We start from the raw sequence: 22579 nt of genomic DNA, 5'->3' as shown, positions 1-22579 counted from the left end.
TGAGCACACAAACTCTGACATCCAAATAAATCTTCAGAAGAAAGTTAGTTTGACACCGATACTCGTACGCGTTCCTAAAAGCTGTGGTTAGACTCAGAAGTTGTTCGCTAGTCAGAAACATTGTTTGGGCCTGTTTGAGTATATTGTGGAAATTATTTGCATATATATATATATATATATATATATATATATATATATATATATATATATATATATATAAGTGTTCACGAAAAAATACGAAAACATGAACAGTTGCTACTGTGCCACGTCTTCGAACTATCGTTACCGATGGCACTCAGTGCTCTTTCAACAACAGATGAAACAGCTGGAAATTCATTTGCCTTTACACTCCGGCAACGCTGACGTACAAGGAAACGTATATAAATTGGCTCCCTCCCAATCAAATATCACAGCTTTCTACTGCGTCGTTTGAGGATCAAGAATGATATTCGGTATTTTTATTTCTCTACTTGCTTTAACAGAAGCAAACTTCGACTACCCTGGCAGGCCAGCCCAAGATGATGTAAAAAAGGTAAGCAAGTGAATTGCAACATGAACAATATAAAGTAACGTATTCCAAGAGATACACCACACTATGGTAGTGTAATCGTTGACGTTTACGCGGCTTGCTCTGGCTTAATTTTCTTTTCTCTAAGGAGACGCGTATATTGGTAATAAATTATAGCGAGGAAGTTAGCAGGAAAGTAACATTTGTATCTACAGTAAGATTCATGCGGACATGTGTGTTCTTCCTGATAATTCTGAGCAAACTGTTGCAAGAAGCGAAATAGTTGTCAACTATTACCTAACAATGCAAGTGATTTACTGAATTGCAATCGTCAATTTTCTCGCCCAAATTTTCAGCATGCGCATAGTTTTCTCTCGGCGTTTATTTAGCCCTGTGTCATGTAATCATGACTGGGACAAAATCACCAGTTTGCTTAAGGAGTTGCACTGTCAAACCAACGTAAGTGCGATTGGCACTACAAAAATTGGTTCTTCCATCGCTACCGTTAAGCATGCACAGTCCAGTGAGGGTATGACAACCTAAGGCCGGAGTTACTGCAGCACCCGAATATAAAATTATGCTTCCGTATGGGAAAAGCAGTGTCAGTTTGGTCATGTAAAGATTTTAGTGTGTCAGAAGAATGGAAAACATAAGTTTGGCCAAACATGTTAAAGCATTGTTTACGTCTGTGTAGCTGTGTGTGTTACTTGCGCTGTATTACCATAAGAAAAACCTTGCAGCTTCATTCGAATAACTTCAAATCAATTAGCGAATATTCCTATGCTATAAAAGTCGATATTTTTTTAAAATCTTGGGATTCTTCTCTTATACTGCATCAGAACGGCCAGTTGGGCCAATTGGTTGGGATTCATGCTATGGTTTGTTACAGCGCTACCTAATACAGGGACAATAGAAGGTACAGCGCCGTGTGGTTGTTTTGTACCTTCTGTTGCACTTGTCTTTGGTTGCGCTGTAACAAACCTTAGTATGATCCTTCTCTTGCTGCTAAATTTTGAGCAATAAGAAGAAACGCCCAGGAAAAAAAAGGTCACCGAGTATTCAAAGGAGCCATGCGCTTATTACCCCGTGACCAACTTATATCTCAGAGTATTGTGACCTATTATAATTTGGGTGAAGGGTGAAAATGGGGTGCTGTATAATATAATACAATATTCTAGAACTGCATAGAGGCCATCCTGATACAAAATGCAAATTGTTTGAGTGCAAGAACCAATAGCTTGTGTTGACAGGCGCAGGGCAATTGTAACTAAAAGAAAAGCGTAAATTTAAAAGCTTTCTACCTGTCAGTAGATATGCAGTAAGCGATAAGAAGAAAAGCCGAATCTACATGCTCACTTTAACACTATGAATGTTATAATTTAGCAAGCGCGTTGCATTCTTGGGGTGAAAGACATATAGAAAAGAAACACGCCAAATAGTGTTCACAACGAAGACCAAGAAACGATGAACACGAAATTTACAGCCCGATCGGGTCTTCAAGAAAAGTTAAGCGATCGGAGATAATTGACTCAACTACTTATCAAAATAGTATTAGCAGACATATCGCACATACGTACTTGGCAAAATTTACACAAAATAATAAGACCTCACTAAAACGTAACGGTATCCGTCAAACGATTGGAAGAAAAAATACCTGGTGATCGCTCTTTTATAGGAATAATAAGAAAGGGAAACGTGTCTTAGTAGAAGTAGCTGTAGCTTGTTGGACGTTGGGAGAGTCAATCGTGAGGCTGGAGAATAGTAGGGTGGTTGGGGTATTTGAAGCCGTTGGAACTAGACATCAGGGGCACCCTACCAGGGTACTCATATCCGCGATAATCGGCACACAAGCGAAAGTTGTCGAACAACTCGCGATCGCGGAACATTCCCCCGAATCACTGCATGACAGGCACTGGAGGACTGCACAAATGCGTCAGAAAGCAGAGGAATTCGCAAACCATACAAGCGAAGCCGAGGGGGTTGTCCGCAAATTCATTCATAGATTCGCCGTCGAGTGCCTCGAAAGGCACACTATTTGCGAGTGGGCCGCTTACTTGTGGCTTCATTTGGAGCATGGACTCCTGTTGCCGAGTGGCTTCGCCGAAGGTAGACGCATTTTAGTCGGGCTCGCAAGTATTTTATGCTGTGTGGTAACTGGCGACGGGGTCAGCTCCACAAATGCCAGAACCGCACGCACGGTACGCGTGGATACGCTTTGCTTGCCGCTGGCATGCCGCTGGCTGGTACGTCTCTCGCAGTTACAACGCGATCAACTTCATGACAATCCCCCGTTTACGTCGTTGCCTTTCTGCGTTGCCTAGCATTGTCATTTAGCGCCAGAACAAGCGAAGCAACAGTCGGCGTGCAGACACTGCCGCTGCTTGTTCAAACTACATTCCCGAGTAATCATGCGTCATAGGCTACTCCGACGTGGACGCAGAGCCAAGCCTCCTAGCTGAAACGTGGGAGGCTGCGATCTCCAAGCCGGACCTGGTCTACCAGCGCGAACTCGTCGCCGGGGCCCGGAGGGCGATCCAAGCCAGAGGTTTTCTGGAATAAGAAACCCTCTCACCCCAACTGACAAGTCACTACTTCAAATAAAGCTTTTATTCTCTCTCTCTCTCTGTCTCCTTGTATAGGTATTGTTATGGTCGGCTTGGCATTAGGCAAATTGTGTGGGCCGCCCAGAGCTTTCTTTTTTTTTCATCACCACCGAATTTTAATAAATTGTAATGGCCGTGGGGTGCGTCCACAACGGCTTAGAAAACCTCAACCACTTGTGCAGATAGCGCTGAGACAGCGTGAAGGAACATCGCGCACTGCAAGTCAATTCTCCGTAGGTCGAACATGGCATCCAGCTTTGTAAACAAGGCTGCAGGATTTTGTGGCCGAAACTACGGGAGGTGAAACTGCACCGAGGAGAGGGCTTCTGTGCCGGACGTCGTCCATTCATTCGTGGCCTCTTCCATGACGTCGTGCTCACCGTACGATCACGTCCGGGTCACCACGTTGTAGGAACCGAGGTTAGGTCCACTACAACGATGTATGAGACAGCAAGCGAAAAGCCTGACAACCGTTAGGACTGATGGCAGGAGCCGAAGAAGGTTTTTTTTTTCTCCTTCCCTTGTTTTCTATACTCGCAGTACGAGGTACGAGACACACACTCATGAGCGCGCCCCATATAAAAGGCTGCCGCGGAAGAAGACGATGGCTGCTCCATTAATGAATATGCTAATTCGCAGTGACCAGACCAAGGGACATGACCGCGCCTTCAGTAGTTTTACCAAACCCCAATATACAATTTCCTTACAAACCGAACTTCAGTTGTTCACAGGTGAATAACAAGGACGAACAGTGTTTTGCAGTGAAGCATGGTTGTACAGCTGCCTTCCAACGGGCTATTTCGCGTGTATTCAATCAATATTTGAAGCGGCAAGCATAAGATTGTGTAATATTAAGTAACGTACTGCGTCACGCAGCGATTTAACAATTTATTTAGGCACTATCTATCTAGCGCCCCATACCAAGCGCCAAGTTTGACGACTTGATTCATTTTTAAGAGCTTTACGGACGAGTGTTGCTTACTGTTAGTGCAAAGTGATTTTCTTTGTGTGTGCTTCATTTTGAGTTGGGTGATTCTGGCCTAATGCCTTCCGCTAACATTTGATAAAAACAGCTGTGATAAAAACAATTGTTGGACTTGAGTAGGAAGAGAGGACGAGGAACAACTTTGCCGGGTAAATTGCTTATCTTCGAGAGTACCATCATAGAAGAAAAACAGATGCCAAAGACCTGGCTACAGTGGCACGACACGGGTAGCGTAGAGGAAACGCAAAGCATATTTCTTTTTCACATCCGACGACAGTGGTCTGTACAAGTTCCTGACTAACGTGGTTTTGGCAAAAGCTCGCTATCTGCGTTCTACTGGGTGTTGCTGAGAAGCATGTCGCAGATAAATTATCTTCAAATATTTGTATACTCTTATTCTCGCAGTACAGCGCACATTTCGGCAAGAAATGAACGCTTGTTTCACCTACTTTTATGTCTACCAAAAAATTTATTTTTCACTGTTCGATGCATACCATAAATAAATACAGTACACCTTTGGTAGATGTGCCCATATCGCATGTTTGATTTCACTTCCTCGGATTGCCAAAATATTACTATTCTTTCAAAGATAATTTCTGAATGATCTTTGGAAGGAGTATTCTTCTGACGCAACATTTATTTTCCACCCTGCAGTTTTATCAAAATGGAACATTAAGTTATTTGGTGCACAGAAGCTATGTTTCAAAAGTTGAAGATAGTGAGCCGTACTGCATTTACAACAAAGTGGCTAATATAAGTGATAACAAAATATTTATGAATCAAAGCTATATATATAAATCTGGATCCCGTGCGTAAGTGCTTTCAGATTATTATTTCCTGTAAATATTTACTTTTTTATCCTCGAGCTTTGCGTAACTCGAATAAAAATTGACGTTCACTTTAGCATATGCAAAACAGGCTGAAGGCGAAAGCGTGACATGCATTAAATCACTCGGCATTCTCATTCGAATGCGTTGTTGCTTCGTATTACTTGTTTTCTCCCACTGCGCATGCGCTAGTTCGCCTGTGCCGCTGCCGCTAGAGAATGCGCTCTGCGCACGCCTCGCATTCCCCTGCTCAATATTTCCTTCTGAAAAATGAGCGACACAACCGGCGCATCGTCTACACCTGCTTCTAAACAATGTGTTCGAGCAGAGGTTTAACACCGCCGCCAAGAGGAGAACCTGTCATTCAGAAACCCATTCTTTTCCACAATATATAGGGAATTCAAAACACCTAAACAGCTCCACTAAAAATTCCCATTAGGGAGTATCGTAATCGTCAGTAACATTTTTTTTAGCTGCACCAAACTTTTAAGATTTCAAGTGGCAGATAGCACGATTGTAACGATTGAGCTAAATACTACTCGATGACGCAGCCATTCCTTCTTCGAGAAATAAAAATGCTTAATTGAATAAATTGCAAAAATACAGTAATTACGATTTCAATTATTACTTCATGGAAGTTATCACGAAATACAAGTCGAATTCAGTTTATAAGCCCTATTCACTTAAAATGAATTTTCAGGACGACACCAGCTGTAGACATTACTACTCAGAGTGTTGGAAGAAATGCACTGGCGTTCTAGTGACATGTGCGCTTGAACGCACAAAGAGCACTTTCTTAAAATAGTAGGTGAAACCTACTTTAGAAGTAGTGCATATTGAAATAGCGCATTTAAATGGGCCATTTTTGCCGCAAGTCTGACGGCGCATATCTGGAAACCAGTGCCATCCTGAGAAATATTTCCAAATTTATATTCCTTGCAAACTCCTAGATTGAAATATGTGCCTGAATGTAAATGTATAAATCAGTTTATTAGCCCAAATATGATAAATATTCAATTCTGCATTTTGATTTCTCATAGAAGTAATGGCCGCCTCATCGACTCATATAACTCAAAGGTTATAATTGTGTTATCGGCCTCCAGCAATTGTAATAATTTGGCGCAGCCGAGGAAAACGCCCCGTATTATAAACAAGGAAAACCGCACGACGTCGACAAAAATGCTGACGATTCTCCTCGCGTTCATGTTTGCCGAGGTCTCAACCGTGCTTTTCGCCAAAGGAACGACAACGCAGTAGTGCGAAGAATCACAAGGGCATTTATTGCACCTTTCATACACTAATGCCTGCTACCTGAATTCCTATGCAACAACCACGGCGCACAACAAATCTAGGAAGTGCGACTCACCGTGACCGGATAGTGAGCGAATGCATTCGCCCCGTGCTATACTGTATACCAACGCTTGGTCGTTCGCGTTCACGGTCATGCGAGCGGTCGCGTGGTTACCTGCTCCTAGGCATCGCGAGATGATCTCGCAGAAACATGTATCGGCACACGCGCGAAACGTCCACGCCGCTTGCCGATGGCGAGCAAAAAAGAACACTCTACTCCTGTTTGCGCTGAACTAAACCCGCCGTTAGGTGCCGTTAGCAGCGCAACACTCGCACCATCTCTCGCACTGCTCTCAAATAACACCGACCGCCACCGTAAAAGCAATCGGCGAGGCCGGATATTTCGCGATCTAAGGCGTGTAATTTTGGACGAAAAGATAATTTTTGAGCTCATGTGAAACTTCCGGAAGTGGTAATAAAACTCGAAAATGAAGAACTGTTAACATAGCTCACGCGTTACCACGTGTCGACGACCAATAAAGTTTTCAAGCGATGTAAATACTAACAAATGAGACATCAAATGGCGTCGGTGATCGTCACTTTGCCCGTAGGGAACACGAGCAACGCTGTGTAACCGATTCCGAGTTCTATGAAGCGCAAGCCACACTCGAAAACTCCGCCGCTTTGGTGGATGAGCTAGTTGGCGCCATCCATCAGGAGGGCGGGAAAGTAAATCCGCTTCCCGTGCACGACCCCTTAGATCGGCGCGCGCCCGCACGCGCCGATCGAGGAGGTCGTGATATTTCGCTCCTCCTCACAACTCCCTCACCTTCGACTGTCTCCGCGCACGCCCATCGGCCCGGCGCCAGCTTAGACCACTGCATGAAGTTTCATGTTTCGTTATCTGCTGTTGTCGGGAAGTGTGCGCTTCTGTGCCTGGACCGACGTGAGCAGTTTCGTCAGCTTCCTGTGCTTGCGCTCCGCGATGTTTCATCCGTTTCACGACTCGCACTACTCGTGTATCGTGTAGTGGTGCACGCATACTTCAAAAACAGGCCCTGCAAATTTCTTCCGAGTGCCTAAAGACAACAGGTGAGCGCAGAGGGCCAAGGACATTAGAAGGCGCATGTGCGCGAACACGGCCTGTGCATGTGTATGCTCCATGAGCCTCCGGACGTGGTGGTGCTCCATGAGCCTCCGGACATTGATTGTGCTACACTTTCCTCTTAGCAGTGGAGAAAGCTGACAAATAGATGTTCCCCCTCACTTTCACCTGGTCTATGACTTGTGTTATTCTGCGCCAAGTCTCATTCTGCAACTTCAGTAACTGGTCAGCTTTCCGTTGCGTTGTCAGTGTTTTTTCTGTTTGTCGGGGTTCTACAAACGTACCAATACCTGAAAAATTACTGTTCGTGTTTATGGGGAGAAAAGACGGGGAATGCGGGAGATGGCTATTCAAGACGATGAGCCTTGAAGAAGACAAGTCCACTTGTCGAAACGTTGGCTCCTGCATTCACCTTGTTCACGTTTTGCTCATCGTTCGTGTTTATGTATTTCAGTAATTGCCGATGAGAAAACCGCGCGAACAACCTTCATGTGTTGGCATAATACACTTCTTCTTTTCTTGAAAGCATGAGCATTGCAAGTGTCCTACATGGAGATTTTTGCAGCTCGTGTTTATTGAAACTGCCCGGTAGGTATGACGTAGTGCCTTAAATGACGTAATAAAAGAGTTTTGCGCCAAGACCACACACCACACACACAAGAAAACAGACGACACGGGCGCCCAATTGTTTGTGGTGTTTAATGCAAAACTCGTTTATGTCGGATAACCATCTAGCCCAGCACTTCACCCTCCATAAGCTACTCAATTTTACTGTGAAGCATTGCATTCGTGGTGAAAGAAAAGTCGTATTGTTGGCTTGTTTCACCTGGTCTTTGATTCCGCAACAGGCGTTTCTGCGAATTTTTTCTATTTGCTGCTGCAAAAGCTGAATACCTTCTGCTACCCCTTGCCACCATTACTCAAGTTGTGGCGAAGTTCGAAGTAATGTGAATTTCCGTTTTATGGACGATGTTATTTTCTTTCTGCCATATGTTTTTCATTTTGTTCAATTGTAATAAACATGTCACGCATTTCATGTACATTTCATATATATTCATATGGCTGTCAGTAAAACAATCTTTGCACTTTATTCGGTTTTTAGCTATATTGCGTGCCAATGTATTTCCCATTACCAGTGAAATATCCTTTTCTGTGGTTATGACCATGTCATACACGTCGTCTAGTTTTGTGCAATATCTCAGTGAGTATATCAGAAGCTCTCACTGCGCATATCAGAAGCTCTTCTACACTTTGGTCTTTAGGACATTATATAAAATCCTTTGTTTATATGTATGTACATGAAACGGCCTTCACGTTTCCTTGAGTTTTATTTTTTTGTTACCTCAATGTTTATGAACCTTTTTGTTATTTCGCAGCCATCTACATGTCATGCGTTTTTTCACTTTTGTTTATTTTATGAGCGTGCATCATACCAGGTTACGGGAAATATTTGTTTCCGGAAACGGAAGTCCATCAAACAAGACCCAAGATTTAAATTATGGGGTTTTATCTGCCAAAAGCACTCTCTGATTATGAGGCACACCATAATAGAGCACTCCAGAAATTCCGACCAGCTGGGGTTCTTTACCGTGCGCTTCAATCTAAGTACACAAGTGTTTTCGCGTTTCGCCCTCATCGAAATGCGGCCTCTGTGCCCGGGATTCGGTCCCGCGACCTCGTACTCAGCAGCCTAACATATACAGCCACGGAGCAACCACGACGGGTTAGGGGCCAAAGATTTGTTCTGTTGGAAGTGGAATTTATATATCTTCTGGCATATGCTGGCGTACTCAAAAGTACGGAGCAGAGTGCGTGCTTGCAAACACATAACGAACCGACGCCGCACCACGTGCCAGTTCACAATGCCAATGTCTGGCACACCGCATAGTTTATGCCCTAGGCCAATCATTGCTATGTTAAAGAGTATTGGGGAAATTACTGAACCTCGGGGTGTCCCCTTGTTTGGTGTGGGGAATTTTTGCAACCGGATCTCTCCTAAACCTATTGCTGCTGTTCTATTGGAGAGGAAGGCTTCGACGTATTCGTGTACTTTCTTCCCGCAGTCTACGCTGTTAAAGCCTTCCAGGATTGCCGCGTCGACGACATTGTCAAAAGCTCCGTTTATCTCTAGTGCCATTAAAACGTTTTCTCCGTTGTATGGGATGTTGCTGAGAACCTCATGTTCATTTTGGAGAAAGACATTCTGTGTCGATAGCTACCGAACATACTATGGGGGTATAGCTCGTTTTCCTCCATGTAATGTTGTAGTCTATTTGTTACGATCCTCTCAAATAGTTTGCCTAAGCACGACATGAGGCCTAAGCCTGAGGGATCAGTTAAAGCGGAGCTGGACGCGCCTATAACAACGGCAGAGCTCTATGCAGCCGCCCACTTTTTCAGGAAGAATACCGCACTTGGTCCGGGCCACATTACAAATGCGATGCTGCACAACCTGAGTCAGCAACCACTGAGGCAGCTAACGACGTACTTCAATTTATAATGTATGGTCCGATGACGGGGCACTACCGGAAGAATGGAAAGAGGATACTATCATACTCATACCGAAACCGGCTAAACCGAGAGATCTGCAAAACTTGAGACCGATATCGCTCACGTCGTATGCAGGGAAGTTTTTTAAGAAGGTGATCCAAACTCGACTGAGCAACTACCTCGAGCGGAATGAACTTTTTCCCGACACTATGCTCGGCTTCAGGTAACGTGTCGTGGCGCAGGACGCCTTTCTTATGTTTCGCGACGACGTTCTGGACCCGCCACGTAGCAAAGAAGCCAGGATAGTTGTGGCGCTCGATGTCAAAAAAGAGTTTGACACGATCTCTCACGAAGCAATCCTAGAAAGTCTGGAAGGCATAGGTTACGGAAGAAGGGCGGAAGAAGGGTGCTTCGGTACGTCCTTACCTTCTTTCGCGACAGTACGGCAATGATTGGGTTGGGCAGTACGCGCTCTGATGACTTTGCGATGCCCAACCGAGGAACTCCACAGGACTCAATCTTGTCACCGTTTCTTTTCACCGTCGGGATGAGGCGACTGGCCCTAGAACTCGAGCAAACACGGGATCTCGGATCAACAATCTACGCCGATGACATAGTGTTGTGGGCACACCAGGGTTCCTACGGAGATAAACAAGCCCTTTTACAGGAGGCGATAGCCAAGGTAGTAAACTTCACCAAGCACGCGGGTGTGACATGCGCACCCTAAAAATCAGAGTTCGTGCACGTATGCAGCAAGCGTCATAAGAAAGCTACCACACCAAGGATAGACTTATGTCTCGACGGCCAGGCCATTCGTGAAGTCACCCAAATTAGAGTGCTTGGTCTACTTATCCAAGAGAACGACGACATCGATGCAACAATTCGAAGCTAAAAACCAACCGTTAAGAGTGTGGCACGTATGATGGGGCGAGTTGGACGGAGCCGCAACGGGCTCGTGCAAGAAGAAACTATTAGTCTGGTGCAAGCATTTGCGATTAGCCGCATCACTTACGGCCTGCCCTTCCAAAAACATGACCAAACTGAAGTGAAGAAGGTGGTCACTCTTATGAGAACGGCATACAAATCTGCTCTGGGACTCCCGAACACAGTCAGCACGGAGCACCTCGAGCGGTTGGGTATTTACAACAAATATGAAGAACGTGCTACTGCAGTCCGATATCGCAAAGAGAAAGGCTGAGCTCTACGCCCCAAGGCAGCTCTATTCTCCAAAGACTGGGAAATAACGCTCGACCCCTCTTCTGCGGAGACGAAGCAGACTTGTTGTCACGAGATTTGAGTGAGCACGCCCATGTCTTACCCATACCAAGAAATACGAGTGCCAGATACCACGCAGGCCGCAGACAGGCCAGGACGAGGACCCTGCAGAAGCGATTCGTGAAGGATCCGGCCGCTTACTACACGCACGCGAGTGCAACCACTCACAGAGTACATCTACGCGATCGCTGCAACCAACAGACTCACCACGACAGCCGCTATGGTTAAGAATACCTCAGTATACACACCAGAGGCAGCGGCAATAGCGCTGACCATACGAGGCATCGACTTCAAGGGCCAGTTGGCTCATGTGCTTTCATGCTCGCAGACAGCGTGTCGACTCTTCGTGCAGGGAATGCTACCACGCAGCGCCCAAATAATATTCGGCTCACGACTGGACCTGGACCACGGCATTACGTGGAGCTTCGCGCACAACGTACTCGACGGGAACGAAAGGGCAGACCGCATAGCTCGAGGAAGCAACGACCGAGCAGCGGCCAGAAGCCTATAGGAACCACTGTCCGCAGTGCGCGACGTATTAGAGATTCAGAGGAGGGAGAGGCGGACCTACGGCCCTCCGCACTCCAAAGTATATAGAAGACAAGCCCAAGACTGGCGTCACATACAAACCAGTTGATACTCACACCTAAGCCTCTTATACAAGAAGCCCCCGGCATTACACGGAAACCTGCCCGTGGTGGCGCGCAAAACCCACGCTGGTCCACATAACGTGTGAATATACTGCTTGGCCAAGCAACGTAAACTCAACTTTTCTAAGCGTCACGGAATTCGTACGGCAGTGGGAGGCACTGCTCGCAAGCGAGGATCAGGGGTGCCAATAGGCTCTCCTGGGCCAAGCTCAGCGAGCCGCAAAAGCCGGTGGAGCCCTGGACTGAGGGCCCCACCAAGACATGCCATAAGTCCGATTAACTAATCAATAAAGTTTCCCTCTCTCTCTTTTCATGGATGAAGGAAATGCGTTGGAGCGTTGTATTACAAAGGCTGTGACCTATCGTACAGAACTGGAACGCGCAGTTAGATGAATGCGCTGTTTGTAAAATCCATTACACGGCCAATGACGACGAGCAATACAATACATTTCTAGCATATCTCCCGGTGTACCGCCAAAGGGGTACCTGCACACATGTAAGTGCAAATTTTCTCTTCTGATGATAGGTCAACGCAATGAACACATTAATGAAGTTCGCATATGGTCGGCCGCACATGCATACCGCCTGCGAGTGACTGGGTGGCTCAGAAGATTTGGCACATCCTTTAGGTGAATGAGAAACTTTGATGAATTTATAGTGCACTATGTAAGTCAGCAAAAACTTCCCGATGTTAGTGATGCAGCCGAGATATGAGGACAACGTGAAAAGTATCTGAGAATCGGACGACACACAAGGCACACACCACATGTGCGATATCGGCTCATCGCACAAACACAAAGTCTGCACTGTCAGCTACGAACATTACAAGTCTCTGTGCTGTTAGCTTGAAGCCTGTTTTGGAATCCGCTTGTAACTAAAGTTGGCGTTCATAACATCTAATATCACGATCGGATTGGCGTTTTGTTTTCTTTATTCTACAGCCGCAACAGTCTTGCTATGGCAACTGTGAAGGCTGTCTTTGGGTTGCCGAGAGCGACTACGTAGGTCATATCATCGGGTCACCAAAAAGCGTCGAGATAGCCCTCGGCCAAAAGCTTCTCGTAGTCTGTTTTCACCTTGCGTGTTGAATCCCGGTCAAATTGAACGTATGTGTTCGTGTCTTCAAACAGCGTCTAAAATGTTAAATCCAGTGCTTTGGCTGAGCATGCCGCTTCAAGAAGCCCCGCAATAGACTTGGGGAAGGCACATGTTCTTGCCAGGGAAAACAGACTACCAGAAGCTTTTGGCCGAGGGCTATCTCGACGCTTTTTGGTGACTAGATGATATGACCTACGTAGTCGCTCTCGGGAATCCCAAGACAGCCTTCAGAGTTTCCATAGCAAGACTGTTGCGGCTGTAGAATAAAGAAAACAAAACGCCAATCCAATCGTGATATTAGATGTTATGAACGCCAACTTTAGTTAAAAGCGGATTCCAAAACAGGCTTCAAGCTAACTGCACAGAGACTCGTAATGTTTGTAGCTGACAGTGCAGACTTTGTGTTTGTGCGATCGGCCGATATCGCACATGTGGTGTGTGCCTTGTGTGTCGTCCGATTCTCAGATACTTTTCACGTTGTCCTCATATCTCGGCTGCATCACCAACATCGGGAAGTTTTTGCTGACTGACTTACTGCACTTTAAATTCATCAAAGTTTCTCATTCACTTAAAGGATGTGCCAAATCTTCTGAGCCACCCAGTCACTCGCAGGCGGTATGCAGGTGCGGCCGAACATATGGAACTTCATTACTGTGTTGATTGCGTTGACCTATCATCAGAAGAGAAAATTTGCACTGACATGTACATATATATGGATTCTTGTGTATGTGTGTGCTGCTTTGGAAAATGAACTAGAAGTACACGAAATACGCGCATGGAACTATGGGATCACAGCACTGTCAAGAAGTGATTTCTCATTCAAGAATAAAGGCTTCCAAGTTCGAATGATATTTTTTTGCAGAGTACACTACCAAGTTGAGATGACGGTTTCGAGGCGTTCAGGATATGACGTGGCGCCCACATTGTCGGCTGCAACTCTCGGTGGTAAGACAATATTCTGTGCTGTTTTGCAAGTATTGAACCAGGAAACATTCACCCTCAAATTAATATGTACTGAACGTTGTATTTGCCTGAACGGTGAACAGCAAATATACACATAGTGCGCCTACCCTTGTTAAATTATTTATCACTTCTTTAAAATGTTTAGTGCATAATAATGTACACATGCAAACGGAAGCACTATGATTAAGAAGATGAGTATTCTGGACCTTCAGTTTGCTGAAGAAGACTGACGCATTGAAATTCTTCAATTTTTACCCGGATAGACAAATGATTTGGGAACACGACTCAGGCATGCAAATTTTTTATGTGAATACACCTGACAACGTTTTCTTGCAATGTCAAAGCACCAAGATGGGGCTGAATATACTAGATTTTTAATAACATAGCACAACATAAATAAGACCGCCAAATAATGACAATATGAACGAGCGCGAAAATTATCCGTATGATTTCACAGCCCCACTTCATGTGGAACTCCCAACTTCCAGCTGCTTTCAAGCATATTACTTTTTGAATGTTGATAGAACAGTAAAGCGTGGAGCAACGCAAATGTTTTGATTGGCTGGCGAATTTCCTGCTCTAGTAACGCCTGTTTTTCACCATGCATATGGTTTTATGCATTCGAACCACAGGCAGTGCTCTGGCGCCTTTCCTTATCTGACTGCATTGTCTAATCTGCAACTGAAGATGCCGATAGTGGCGAATTAGAAAGCGGGTACAAGAAACAGAATGATAGAAGTGTGGACGATTATTTATTGTAGTTACAAAGCGGTATGACGAAAAGATAAATGCAGTGGATAAACGCACACAACTCAATTAAAGCTAATCGCCGCAGAATGTTCACATATTTCAGGAAACTCGAAGGTTGCAAACCGTTGGCGATGTTCTCGGATAATGAAAGAAAACACTTTGTAACTTAAAGTATGTTTCGACTTTCTCAATTCACTCACCACTTTCTGCGATTATTTACATGTCGCCATTCACCTCGACGAGGTTCTTGTGTTGGCAGGCGAACGAAATACTGTAGGGGATGCTCCGTACGGGATCTAGCCGGCTAAGCACATCAGCAGTGCCGATCGAATGTGACAGGTAAAGAGGCAAGAGTCATTTATATGTACCTGAAGGCTGTGCATATAAGCGTGAGGATAATAGGCATCGGCGAAACCTGAACCTGAGGTGTTTAGCCTGAAGCTGAAAACTCCGTCATTGTAGGAAGATGATAAGTTGTAAACAACATCTCAGGCACAGATGAATATTTCGAGCTGATCAGCCATTGTAACATAGTATGTTTGTAATTGCCATGGCGATTTCCGATGCGGAAATTGTTCATATAATGCAAGTTGAACCGGTTATGCTGCATTCAGATATATATATGTATATATATTGTAACGACGTCGGATCGACGAGTATGCGTAGCAGCACCGCCAAGAAACGCAATTTATCAGTTGTCCAAGGGAAAAACAAGACGTTTTCTTCGTTTTCCCCGCTTCGTCTAAAAACCCACGCTACTTCAGCGTCGTCCCCACAGGCACATACCCGCTGCATTATGGTTGTGCCAAATATAGTTGTGTCATTTGCTCCCCCTTTAGAAAAGATCATCGTCCCCATGATAGAGGCTTGGAAAGCCAAGAACTGCGCAGTCTTGTCAGTCCTCATAGTACGGCTTCATACGAAGCACGTGAACGAGCACGGGTAAATGCCATCGGCGCTTTGAACAGTGCGAGCTGTCTGGAACCACTTCGTAGTTGACGTCACTGATGCGTCGGAGAACTATGTAGGGCCCGAAGTATATGCGTAGGAGCTTTTCAGAGAGCCCACGCTGTCGAATAGGTGTCCAGACCCACACTTTGTCGCCGATGTTGTATGTTACGGCTTTGTGCCGAAGATTGTAGCGTCTGGCGACACAGTCCTGTTGTTCGCGGATTCGCAGACGCGCAAGCTGCCTAGCTGCCTCTGCTCGGTGTGTTATCTCTTCAGCCCCCGTCTCGTTGTCGTCAAATTCATGAGGGAGCATTGCGTCTAATGTTGTAACCTCACGGCCGTATACGAGACTGAAGGGCGTCTTGCGAGTGCTCTCTTGACGAGCCGTATTTTACGCGAGGGTGACATAAGGTAAAACCTCGTCCCAGTTCCTATGCTCTACATCTACGTACATGCTTATCATATCAGCCAATGAACTACTGAGTCGTTCTGTCAGTCCGTTTGTTTGAGGGTGATACGCTGTTGTTTTCCGGTGGGCGGTACCACTTAGACGTAGAACGATATCTAAAAACTGGGCCATGAACGCAGTACCTCTGTCCGTGACAACTACTGCGGGAGCGCCATGTCTTAAAAAGATGGATTCCAGAAAAAATCGTGCCGCTTCATCTGCTGTTACCCGTTGCACAGCACTTGTCTAGGCATATCTAGTGAGATAATCCGTGGCGACGATTATCCACCTATTACCAGTAGTAGACGTTGGGAAGGGGCCCAGAAAGTCCATGCCTACTTGTGCAAATGGTGTGGCCGGTACGTCAACAGGGTGCAGTAAGCCGGCAGGTTTGACGGATGGCGGTTTACGACGTTGGCAATCCAGACATGTCTGAACGTAACGTTTAACGACCGCAGTAAGTCTCGGCCAGTAGTAATTCTGACGAATCCGTGCCAATGTGCGAGTGAAGCCCAAGTGCCGCGCACTGGGCTCGTTGTGGCAGGCGTGTAAGATTTCACGTCGAAGCGGTGATGGAACAACAACTAAGTAGTTGCTGCCGCTAGGCGAGAAGTTCTTCTTGTAGAGGACGTTGCGACGCAAGCAGTATGACGCCACCCCTCTTACAAAGAGCCTCAGCACGCTGTTGGTTCGTCCTTCGAGGTAATCAATAAGCGGCAGTAATTCAATGTCATCCCGTTGCTGGCCTGAAAGATCGGGAGTATCCACGAGTCCCAGAAAAACCGTGTCGTCATCGTCTTGTGCTGCCGGCTCAACAGGAGACCGAGAAAGGCAGTCGGTGTCTGCGTGCCGTTTTCCCAACTTGTATGTAACAACAAAGTCGAACTCTCGGAGTCGAAGACTCCAGCGTGCGAGCCGGCCGGAAGGATCTTTCAAATTCATGAGTCAGCAGAGGGAATGGTGATCACTAACGACGGTGAAAGACCGACCAAACAAATACGGACGAAATTTCAGAACTGCCCATACCATTGCGAGGCATTCTTTTTCAGTGGTGGAGTAGTTAGCTTCGGCTCGGGATAGTGTCCTACTGGCGTAAGCAATCACTTTTTCGCTGTTGCTCTGCCATTGTACTAACAGCGCCCCTAGACCGATATTACTAGCGTCTGTATGCAATATCGTCGGGGCTTCCTCATCGAAGTGTGCTAATACGGGAGGCGATTCCATGCGTTGCCGCAGCTCGTGGAATGCCCGCTGCTGGTCTTCGCCCCAAGTAAAAGGCATATCTTCTCGGGTGAGCTGTGTTACAGGCCATGCGATACGCGAGAAATTCGCAATAAATCGCCGGTAATATGCACAGAGTCCTAGAAAACGTCGCACGGCTTTTTTGTCTGATGGAATCGGAAAATTAGTGACGGCGGCAATTTTATCCGGATCAGGTCGGACTCCTTGGCTACTGACGACGTGACCTAGGTACTGGAGCTCATGAAAACCAAAATGGCACTTCTCAGGCTTCAAAGTGAGACCGGCAGAGCGTATCGTTTCAAAAACAGTTTTCAGCCTTCGTAAGTGTTCGTCGAACGTTGCGTAAAAGGCAATCGCGTCATCAAAATACACCAGGCATGTTTGCCATTTGAGTCCGGATTAGACGCTGAAATGTTGCTGGCGCCGAACACAAACCCAAAGGAAGTACCTGAAATTCATAGTCCGTCAGGCTTCACAAAGGCTGTTTTCTCACGGTCTCTCTCATCCACTTCGATCTGCCAATAACCGCTTTTCAAGTCCATTGAGGAAAAGTAGCACGCGTTTCGCAATCTATCCAAGGAATCATCAATACGTGGCAGAGGATAAATGGCCTTCTTTGTGACCTGATTGAGCTTACGATAGTCGACGCAGAAGCGCAGGCTACCGTCCTTCTTCTTCACTAAAGCTACAGGTGATGCCCAAGGACTATTAGATGGTCGAATAACGCCATCTTCCAGCATCGCCTTCACTTGTTTTTGTATTGCTTGGCGTTCCTTTGGGGCCACACGATAAGAGTTTTGTCGGATGGGTCTGGCGTCGACATCAGTAATGATGCGGTGTTTGGTAAGTGGCGTTTGACCAACTCTTGACGCAGAGGAGAAACAGCCCTGGTACTGATTGATGAGCTCAAGAAGACGGCTTCGCTCAACGGCGGTTAACGTCGGATTAACGTCTACAATAGGCGCAGCTGTGTGAATTGTAGAGGCCGACTCCTGCGCTAAGTGGCAGTCTTGTATTTCTGTCACTTCGTCGAAATAGGCGACAGCAGTGCCTCTAACGATGTGTCGGCGCTCCTTAATAAAATTCGTCAGCATGAGTTCGGCGCTTCCGTCGATTACATTGATAAGTGCTCTGGCAATGGAGACACCGCAATTCAGTGCTAGCGCATTGATGTGTTCAGCTACTCCAGTGCCATTTTGCAGGCTGTCACAACGCACCTGTACGAGAGAGCAACTCCGCGGCAAAAGTATGACGTCGTCCGCGGCAATACGTAAGCGAGGTTGTTGTGGCTTCTCATGGGCGACATTATCCAAACTCGTGGCAAATGTGACGCTTCTGTCACGGATGTTAATCACGGCGCCGTACTCCCGTAAGAAATCCATGCCCAACATACGTTCTTTACAACACTCAGTAAGGATGACGAGGGTGACGACGAAGGTTGAACCGGCGATTAAGAGTCGGGCCGTGCATTTCCCGACAGGTGTCATCAACTGACCCCCGGCAGTTCTTATGTTGGACTCGTGCCATGGTGTCTTCACCTTCCTTAGTTTGTCAGCGACCTGTAAGCTTAGGATTGAAAAATGTGAGCCAGTGTCGACCAGAGCGGCTATTTCGTGGCCATCAATGCATACGATGAGCTCGGCGCTGACGATGTCAGTTATGTCTTTCGTACTTCTATCCGCTGTATTCGTCGTTGTGCTGGGCGTCTTTTTCGTCAATGTAGTCTTCACGTCGCCGTTCATCAATAACGGGGGATGTGGAGCAGTTCGAGTATTGGCAACCTCACCCCCGGAGGTCGCTGCGGCTAGTTTCTCCGTCGAGGGCTAGGCGATCTGCCCCTAGTGACGTCGGCGAAACTGCGACGAGTCGGCGAATTGTAGCGCGCCGGAGATCGAGAAGGAGAACGTGGTCGGGGCATCGTCGTATTTTGTGGCTGACTGTTCACAGGAGCGTCGTTGTAAGCGCGTCGACCGCCGTACGGAGAATAAGCATAGTTGGCAGGAAAGTTTGGGTGTTGAGCGGCGCGATGGTTGTTCCATTTGTGGCAAACTCTATTGACGTGTCCAGCTTCACCACAATGGTAGCACACTGGTCGACGGTCGACGGTGCGCCACAAATCGGTTTTCCGACGGTGATAGTTCGGCGGTAACTCTCCATGGAGCCAAGGAGTGCCGTGCGCATGTCGAAAATACGGCGTTGTTTGTGCTGGCATGATCGGCGGGGTCGGTAGAGTCGACGAGGGTGACGATGTGGGCTCTGTTTGTGGCGTAGGTGGTGTTGTAGTTATGGGTGTCAACGGCGTTGAAGTTGCGTTGAGTGGACGGCGAACAGCCTCCGCATAAGTGAGGCGCCGCGGAACGTTCCCAGAGTCTGGCACTGAAAAAGCTTGCCGGACTTCCTCCCGAACTACATCAGCAACAAAAGAAAACGGTGGCGTCGGTTCAGTAGACGCAACCACAAAGCCGAGCTGCCGAAGCTCTTCTCGCACCACCTCTCGGACAACTTCACGCAGGGACATATCGTTACTCGCAGCCAGTACGGAAGTGTTCGCCGCCGAGTTGCTCATGTCATGCTGGCGGTATCGTTGCTGCAGGGCCCGTTCAATGGCTGTAGCTTCTTTTGTAAACTGGGCCACTGTTGTCGGTGGATTTCTCACAAGGCCGGCAAACAGTTGCTCCTTCACTCCTCGCAAGAGATATCGCAGCTTTCTTTCCTCTGACATGTCTGGGTCTGCCCTACGGAAAAGACGGGCCATGTCTTCCGAGGACATAGTAACACTCTCATTGGGCTTTTGAACGCGGATTTCAAGGAGACGCTGCGCGTTTTCCTGCCTGTCGATGCTTGAAAAGGTATCCAGAAGCTGCGCGCGGAAGTCGTCCCACGTAGCAAAGCTCCTCTCCCGGTTTACGTACCACGTACGAGCATTGTCCTTCAAATAGAAATAGACACTCGAGGGTTTTTCCGCCGAGCTGGTCTTATGGTTATACTGGGCGACGTGCTCGAAATGGTCTAGCCAATCTTGGACGTCTTCAAAGGCATCACCATGAAAGCTCTCCGGGACCATAGGATTCTGTAGTGTTACTTGCGATGGAGCTGCGGTTGCCATGTTATTTGTAGGAGGCAAACGATTTCTCGAAGTTTCTGGCAGGGGACTGGACTCGGGCGCTAAGTCTAGCAGGCGACGATTGAACCGGTGAACCGGTGTTTCGATGCGCGATGGTGATTCCGGGCTCGATCGTCGGATCCGCGAAGGGGTGCCAAGCATGAAGAATACCCCGCACCTCCACCAGTGTAACGACGGGGGATCGACGAGTATGAGCAGCAGCACCGCCAAGAATCGCATTTTATCAGTCGTCCAAGGGAAAAACAACAACGTCTTCTTCGTTTTCCCCGCTTCACCTAAAAACCCGCGCTACTTCAGCGTCGTCCCCACAGGCGCAAACCCGCTGCATTATGGTTCTGCCAAACCTAGTTGTGTCAATATATATATATATATATATATATATATATATATATATATATATATATATATATATATATATATATATATATACACGCCAACTGCTGCGGCACCCGGTCGAAGCTGCATCACGTTCTTGGTGACCTTCTCCTTGCTGCTATGGCAAAAGGACAAGTTTTGGTGCCACTACAAAGATAAGAACGCGAGCACAGTCGCTACCAAGTGGTCTTAATAAAACTAGTGCTTCATCAAAGCAGTACCCAATATGTCTTCAGAAGCAGACCTATTCTGATACTAGGAAATCCGTATCAGTTTCCATCGTATAGTGCAGGACTGAATTCTTCTGTTAAATATCGCTGTGCTTCCAGTTTCGATTAATTCTTTCTCATGCTGTGATCGAGTACTCTCCTGGTTAGCACAGATGGCAGTAAAACGACCAACCGGGGAAGACGTTGGGCCGGGGTTCCTAGTCCAAACCAGGACGAATTTTTTTCTTAATGCGAAGCGTTGTTTCTGAGAAACTCGTATGGGTTGCCTTTATAGCTCCTTGCTCCACTCGGCTTGGGCGAATATTTTCGCTTTCATGCCATCTTCTCTACTTTGCCGGATTCCACAGAAACCATTTGGCAATCATTCCGTTCATGGTTTCATTCTGTCCAAATTTCGATATACTTATACGTAAGAGCTTTTCAGTTTAAACCCTGTGGCTACCCGATAACTTCTTTTAAGCTTGCTGCTAGACGTCTATTTTAAAATGTTGTGGGGCCAAGACAGTATTCCGGTGCTTCTTTGAGGGGCTATTCAGAGCAAATAACTCAAGTGTTCCCCTATATCTTTTCTTGTTACTCGTTAGTAAGAAAATACTGAATAACTAGCGGGACGTGCCCATCATTACGATTCCTAAACAAAAGAAATTGCTTGTCATTGTCAAATTATGGGCTCACTTGTACATTTTTCAAGCATTTAGAACACGTGGTCATAACAGACGATCTAAATTTTCTGGCTGAATGGAACATTGCGCCCCATATTATTGTGGCAAATGTCAGCATTTACGCTTATTGTGTCAGCCGTGCATGAAATTGTATTAGTTCTTTACCTAGTTGGGCAGCTTAATGTTTTTTTTTCCTGGGCTTATAGAAGGCATCCGACGAAGTACCTCAGGAAAAATTGTTGTATGAGCTTGCCCAATGTCATTCGTGGTTGTGTATACCTCCGACAGTTCGCGGATGACTGTGTTGTTTTTAAGCAAATCACTTATAGATAGGACCAGTATCTACTACAAAAAATACAGTCTATTGGTGATCGGCCTAGATGCCAGAATGTGAAATTAAACCCTGATAAAGCTGCCCTGTTGCGTAAACCGCTCAAGGATAACTGAGTACATACACTTTATTATTGAAAAACTGCGGCATACAAAGCTGATAATTACATTTACCTTGATCTCACATTCAACAACACGCTTTCCTTTCCAACAAACATATTCACTATTTGTGCACCGGCACTAGAAAGATATAGTTTCTTCGAAAAAACGGGAAAAGTGCGGCACCTAGTGCAAAACTTCTCGCATACAACGCTTCTGTTAGAGCAAATCTGAAATACGCCTTGATTGTATTGAACCCCCCCCCCCCCCAAACACAACTCGAGCGTTTTCAGAGAAAGGCATGGCGACGCGCCGTGGTTGCTTATTGGCTATGGCGCTGCGCTGCTAAGACCGAGGTCGCGGGCTGCAATCACGACCGTGGTGACCGCATTCAGGTGGGCGTGGAGTGTGAAAACGCCCGTGGACCGTGCATCGGGCTCACGTTAATGAAACCAAGGTGGTCTAAATTAATTGCGCGTTCTCTACTACAGCGTGCCTCATGGCCAGGTGGTGGTTTTGGCCGTGAAACACACCACATTAACTTTTTATAAAGGCAGTGCGGTGTATGAACAAT

The 22579-nt window shown here is 46.5% G+C and overlaps 1 long non-coding RNA gene across 1 annotated transcript in view; it reads left to right on the top strand.

The window, feature by feature from the left end:
• Positions 1–378: 378 nt before the first annotated feature.
• Positions 379–22579, top strand: part of LOC142564621 (uncharacterized) — a 34755-nt gene continuing 12554 nt past the window's right edge. The window contains exons 1-3 of the long non-coding RNA XR_012824630.1: positions 379–532; positions 4751–4908; positions 13694–13776. This is a non-coding gene — a long non-coding RNA (uncharacterized LOC142564621). The remainder of the gene's footprint in view (positions 533–4750; positions 4909–13693; positions 13777–22579) is intronic.

This window comes from Dermacentor variabilis, chromosome 11 (assembly GCF_050947875.1).
Source record: "Dermacentor variabilis isolate Ectoservices chromosome 11, ASM5094787v1, whole genome shotgun sequence".
Lineage (NCBI taxonomy): Eukaryota > Metazoa > Arthropoda > Arachnida > Ixodida > Ixodidae > Dermacentor > Dermacentor variabilis.
This window is presented reverse-complemented; position numbering and strand designations above follow the sequence as displayed.